The 5,763-nt window shown below is 43.1% G+C and overlaps 1 protein-coding gene across 1 annotated transcript in view; it reads right to left on the bottom strand.

Moving 5' to 3' along the window:
* The window catches only part of ctnnd2a (catenin (cadherin-associated protein), delta 2a), a 279,187-nt gene extending 273,667 nt beyond the window's left edge, over window positions 1-5,520 (bottom strand). Inside the window, exon 1 of the mRNA XM_042399032.1 lies at window positions 5,447-5,520. The gene's annotated coding sequence lies outside the window, so the exon portion shown is untranslated. The remainder of the gene's footprint in view (window positions 1-5,446) is intronic.
* Window positions 5,521-5,763: the final 243 nt, after the last annotated feature.

A 5,763-nucleotide genomic window follows, 5' to 3' on the forward strand; every position in this document is an offset into this window, starting at 1 on the left:
TTTCTCATCACATTCTGTTGTGCTACACTATTTTTTTTCACACCTTTCTGTCACTTCTTGCATTTGATGATTCTTGGTCTCTCACTCAGCCTCTCTTCCTCTTCCACTTCTCGCCGCCTTACAAGCCTCTCTCACTTCACTCCCCAACAAGCTCTGCCACTAGCTCTCCATTTTCCACTCCCGTCTTTCACTTTACACCCCAGCTCCCCCATCTTTTTCACCATTTACCCCTTCCTGTGAATTCCCTTTTCTCTCACCTGCATCCTTAACCCCCTCTCTCTTCCTGCTTTTTTTTTGTCACATCACATATTTCCTCTTCCCTTTTTTTTCCTCTTTCATTTCTTTGTTTCTTTGTTTCTTCCCTCATCTTCCCCCATACTAAGGCCTGAAAGGAAGGTGGGAGGATAATGGATTGGAGGGAGAGGCGGAGGGTTAGTGGGCTGACAGAGGGAGTCCCATCTGCAGCGAGCTCATTAGAAGATGGGAGGAGAATCAGTGGCAGAAACACACTATAGTAGGCATCCACACACCCCTCTTTTTCTCTCTCTCCCTCTCTCTCACACACATATTGCTGCCCTGCTGGACTCATTCCAACACTGACACATCGCATACCCCCTCTCTCTCTCTCTCTCTCTCTCTCTCTCTCTCTCTCTCTCTCTCTCTCCCTGTCTTCTTCCTGCTGTGCTTCTCAAAGTCCTGCTCTCATTAATCACTACAATATACAATACACAGCAATTGGTGAATGGTTTTAGCTTTTGCCACCCTCCTGTACTATGAGGCTATATATTTTTACTACATGTGGCATCAGTGGAAATCGAGCCATAAATCCATTGCTTTGTTAAAGCTGCACAACTTCTCTCCTACTCTTTCTTTTTCTTTCTTTTACAGTGTGAGAAGAAAGTGTGTGATACATGGCTGATAGAAAGATTAAAAGCTAAAGGATGCCTCAGACGGCTAAATGCCTGCTGCCCAGGCTTGACCCTACTTTTGTAGATGATGTCATAAAGCTATGCGGCAGCCAAGAACCTGACAAATGATTGGAGGATTTTTTAACAGTGTCTTCAGTCTTATCTCCTGTCTTCTATTGTAGGGATTGACACAGAAAAGAGCCTTCTTTCTGTATAGGGTGCAGTAGTGTGATAAAACTGTATACCCCTTTGACCTCTAAACAACAATTAAGTTTTCCCAGCCCTTTCTGACTTTCATATGAAGGTCAGCAGATGGTGAGGATACACTAATGGTGCTGGGAAACATGAAAAAAGGAGGGTTGTGTCATATCAGGCTGGACTATTCTGATTTTTTTGCGGTGCTTTCAAAGTGTTGCTCCCATGGTGTGAGTCAATTTGATATGCACTGTATTAAACATGCTTTCCTCAGCTGATTCCCCAAAGGGAAAATTTGTCATTCTGCTTCCTTTTCCTCACAGAGAGGTCAAAGGGTCAGTGACAAACCAACGTCCTTTGAGCTGGAGTGCTCTAAGACACTCTCGAAATAAAAATGGGGCCTCTGGTTGCAGAATGGCCTCCCGTGATCACTAGACCATGCTAGAAACATGTACCTTATCTTGAACATGAATTCACTTGTCAAATGGATCTCAGCCCGAGCGATGATAAGCCACCTCAGTCATGTTCAATCAATTGTATCCAATGATCAAAGGTGAAAAAAAGTGTTTAAGTTTGACATAAATTCACTTAATATGTAATAAGATCAGATTATTACGTGGTGTGTTAGAATGTTAAGCCTCAGTGTTGTGTTGCATTATTTATTCATTTATGTTCTAATTCATCATTTTTTCATTAAGTTTACTTTAAATTCCAGAAAGGTTTGCGTCATGTTTGCAGAAAGTGTTGCAAGTTCTCATACTTTCAATTAAATTAATTTCATATTTAATAATATTTCTTCCTTAAAAATATGTTGTCAGTCCAGTATTTACTCTTAAAAAACCACTGGATATAAAATAAGATGAAAAGACCAACACAGTGCTGCATCACTGGTAGGATTGAATGTATTCCTGAAAGTGCAAGCTGCTGACGTATGTCACTCTCAGTCTGATTAACAATAGTAATGAAAGCAACGATGTCTTGACTTGGTTCATGAATGACTCACAAGGACACACTTAAGCACAAAATGTAACATCTAGAATATTACCTGGACATATCCCCAAGAAAGCCATGTTGGGTGCACTGTGCGGCACTCTTAAGGGGAAGAAGAGTGATATTACAGGTTTAATGGTGCATAACATGTATGTAATCTTGTAACAATTCCACAGTAATGGGGGATATTGTAAAAATGTCCATTAGCAGTAGCACATCAATGTTTTTTATGTCATTAAGCAAGCTCATAAGCATCTAGCCACTACCATAAGCATCAAGTCATCTGATTGATGAACACTCTGTGGCTGTCAGTTAGCACCTCCCCTGTGACCATGAATATGCAATCAATGCAACCCGGCAAGTATGGACCAAATGACTGCCCTGTGCCTGAGGCCTGTTCACACTGCTCTTTAGTGGACGTATAGAGGGAAACATGTATAACATACAGCAGATAACCGCTAAAGGACATTAAAGCGTTAAATCAAAGCATTTGTTCTACACTACATCCCCTTTTTCATCTTCATGGTGTTTCATGTTCTACACTTGTTTCTTGTCTGTTTTCTTTGTTTTATGTCTTTCAGTCATGTAGTAGATGTAGATAGGAAGCTTGTACAATTTACTGTAGCATAAACTGCATGTAGTCCTACATATGGATACTTCTCTATAACAGAAAATAAACATTTTTGTGTGTTCATGGAGAAAAGGTCATAAATAGGACATACATTTCAAATCACAAGTAATTAGACTGCTATTAAAAGATGCAGTCTAATTTTGTACCAACAATAAGTGTGACAATAGCTCGTCATATTGACTAAATGAACAGTGTCAGATGTTGCCTCTGGGCTTGTCACGCCTCACAGAAGTAAAATATTTGCTACCGGGCCTCATAGCTCCTCTGGAGGAAAGCTATTTGTGCATTTTCAGCAGTCATCTAATCCAATACTTAGCTTCTTAAATTCAAACGAGAAAAATCCGCTGTCAAGGGCGATACTCTCACGTGTTTCGGTATCTAGGAGATGTGTGTAACGTGTGCCTGTGTTGAAGTAGTAAATGTGCAGTGTAGTACTGTAGGGAGGAACCGTTTGGCCTTGACTACTTTGATAGGGAGAGTAGAACAGCACTCCTGGACCTATAGATGCTCATTGACAGGTGCTCCCAGTGCTGCTGCTGGAGGAAAGTCTTGCTGCTCTCTACGCTGTCTTACTGTGGAGTGGAAAGGATGGAAGTAGTCTCATCCCACTGAAAGATCTCTGTCTTCTTATCAAGTCTAAGAAAAAATCATATTAAAGCAGATTAAATTTCACTGCAGACATTGAAATGTTACAAAGCTCAAAGTCTTTAGACTACAAGCTTCATCATACGCCAGATGAAGCTACTATGTAGCCTGGAAAGATGATTTTCTCTCACCTCACAATAGACCAAATATCCAAACATCAAAGCTCACAACAGAAAGGTATTTGATCTGTTACAACTTGTTTGACACACTAACTAAACCTTACCCCACTTTCACTGATAAAAACAAAACACTTATTTTCAGATCCTCCCTGATCCTGCTCTGCTACAGGGAGAATAACTATAATGCAAACTCTTCCCTTCTCATCAGCATTACTCTATAAGGCAACTGCGGGGCCAGCTCATCCCGCCAGCTCTTTGGACTGTCGTCAGCACTCCATCCCGTGGACGCCTGCCAGTAGCCCCTCCGTCCGATCAATAGGCACCGGCGGCTAGCTTTCCCCCTTTGCTCTCTCTCCCTGTCTTTCCCTCCCTCTCTCGGCTACCACAGTATAAAGACTGTTCTGTTCTGCCGGCACAGCATAGTGATTAGGCATTAGGCCTGCGCTGCTGTGTGAATTAGCTTAATCTGTGTCCGCGATGAAGGACGAGGCTTTTCATGCCCACTGGAGACATTCACTGGACATAAAAGAAGCTAATCTTTAGGAAATTTAGAGACGGAATGAAGGGTGTGTGCGCATATGTGTGTGTGTGTGTGAGAGAGAGAATGCACAAGAATAGTTTAGACAGTTCCCACAGTGATAGGTCTTTAGTAATGCTGCTTATCCTTGAACAATAAAAAAATCTATTGAAGCTCTTGAAGATGTGTGGCTCGTGGGCAAGGAGAGTGTTGTACTGTCATCACTTAAAGAACTGGAAAAGTGGATAACATGCTGGTTGAAACAGACTGAGCAGTGGTTGTCCGTAGAGGACATGGGCGGGAGGAAAAAATCTATATCCCCATATTCCTGCAACAGAGATCAGTTTGAGGGGAATTAAAGGGGATTGAATTCTCCTTGTTACACATTGCTTACCTGGCCACAGAGGAAGCTGCCTAACCTGCAAAGTTTTATTGTATGGAAGCAGCACAGATCAGAAGACAAAGGGTTTAATGTGATATAAACCTAAGCATACTTTTTCCTTCTCTGTACGACTGCGCCTCTGCTGTCCATCATGCACCTGCCAAAGTGCTGACATGCAGTACGTTACGCATGTACCCACAGCATGCCTAACAGCAGCCCAGCCCTCCTCCTCCTCCTCCTCTTCTCCTCCACATCATCTGCAGGATATATAGTACGCCCTTGACAAACTGCCAGCGCACAATCCCCCTCCTGAAAATGTCTATTGATCAAAATACAAGTATGGCTGTGGGAAAGGTATGGAGTCTTACCCATACTCTTATCCTTGTGTCACCTCTTGGACTCATGCTCCTGAACCTCACAGAGAAAAGGCATTTTAACACTTGATCGATATCGCCAAATAATTTGGTTTATTAGTAACATACTGTACCACAAAGCCCCACTGTTCATAACAGAATTTCGTCCAGTAATAACTCATGCACCATGCTATACCATAAAAACATGTCCAAGTATCACATTTTTAAGGATATAACAACAACTTTAACTTCTGGTTGTGAATGGAGTTGTCAAAACAAAATAATTAGTTATCTGGCGAGGAAGAGCAATCCTACTTCTTTGTTTACAAGGTGCTTTTCGCACCTTCAGAGTACTTTTACGCACAACCAGCAGTGAATTTGGGTCAGCAGTCAGCTGGAATATCTGTTGTGTGTTGGGTGATCTGAACACAGTCGGACGCTTGTTTCTGAGAGGAGCTTCCCAGCAAGCTTGTTATCAAAAGCGGGGCATCATGTTTAAACCAGCAGTTTCCCGAAATCATCCTCCATGCATGATCCAGAAGTCTTAACCATCAGGTTTCCTGCGCATCTCCAAACTGCAACACCACGTCTCATTCTGATGAATGATAACAGTCTAAAAGCACAGGCGTTTGTAAACCTGTCACCCTCTCCCTCTCTGCCCGATCATATTAAGTCTAAAGCAGGAGAAAATAACGCGATGACTTACCGAAATGAGATCCTGGCCACTGTCAGCGACCGGTGTCTCCTTGTTTCCCTTTTGCCCCTGGTCCGCCTCTCTTTCAAGTCAATCCGCAGTGTGCTCAGATCAGATCAGAACGGAGCGGTGCGCCTTTCTCGCTGCGTCCTGCGTCCGGAGTTGCCGGGGATGGAGCGAGCATTTGCCGGGATGCTGGGCAGAGGGTGCAAGGCTGAGGCATCCGCAGGGAGAAGGAGAAGGTAGTAGAGGAGATAGACGGAGGAGGAAGAGGAGGATGAAGCGAGGCGCTGGGTACGAAAGCGAGAAAGAAAGAAAGGGAGAGAGAG

The sequence above is a fragment of the Thunnus maccoyii genome, chromosome 21 (assembly GCF_910596095.1).
Source record: "Thunnus maccoyii chromosome 21, fThuMac1.1, whole genome shotgun sequence".
NCBI lineage: Eukaryota > Metazoa > Chordata > Actinopteri > Scombriformes > Scombridae > Thunnus > Thunnus maccoyii.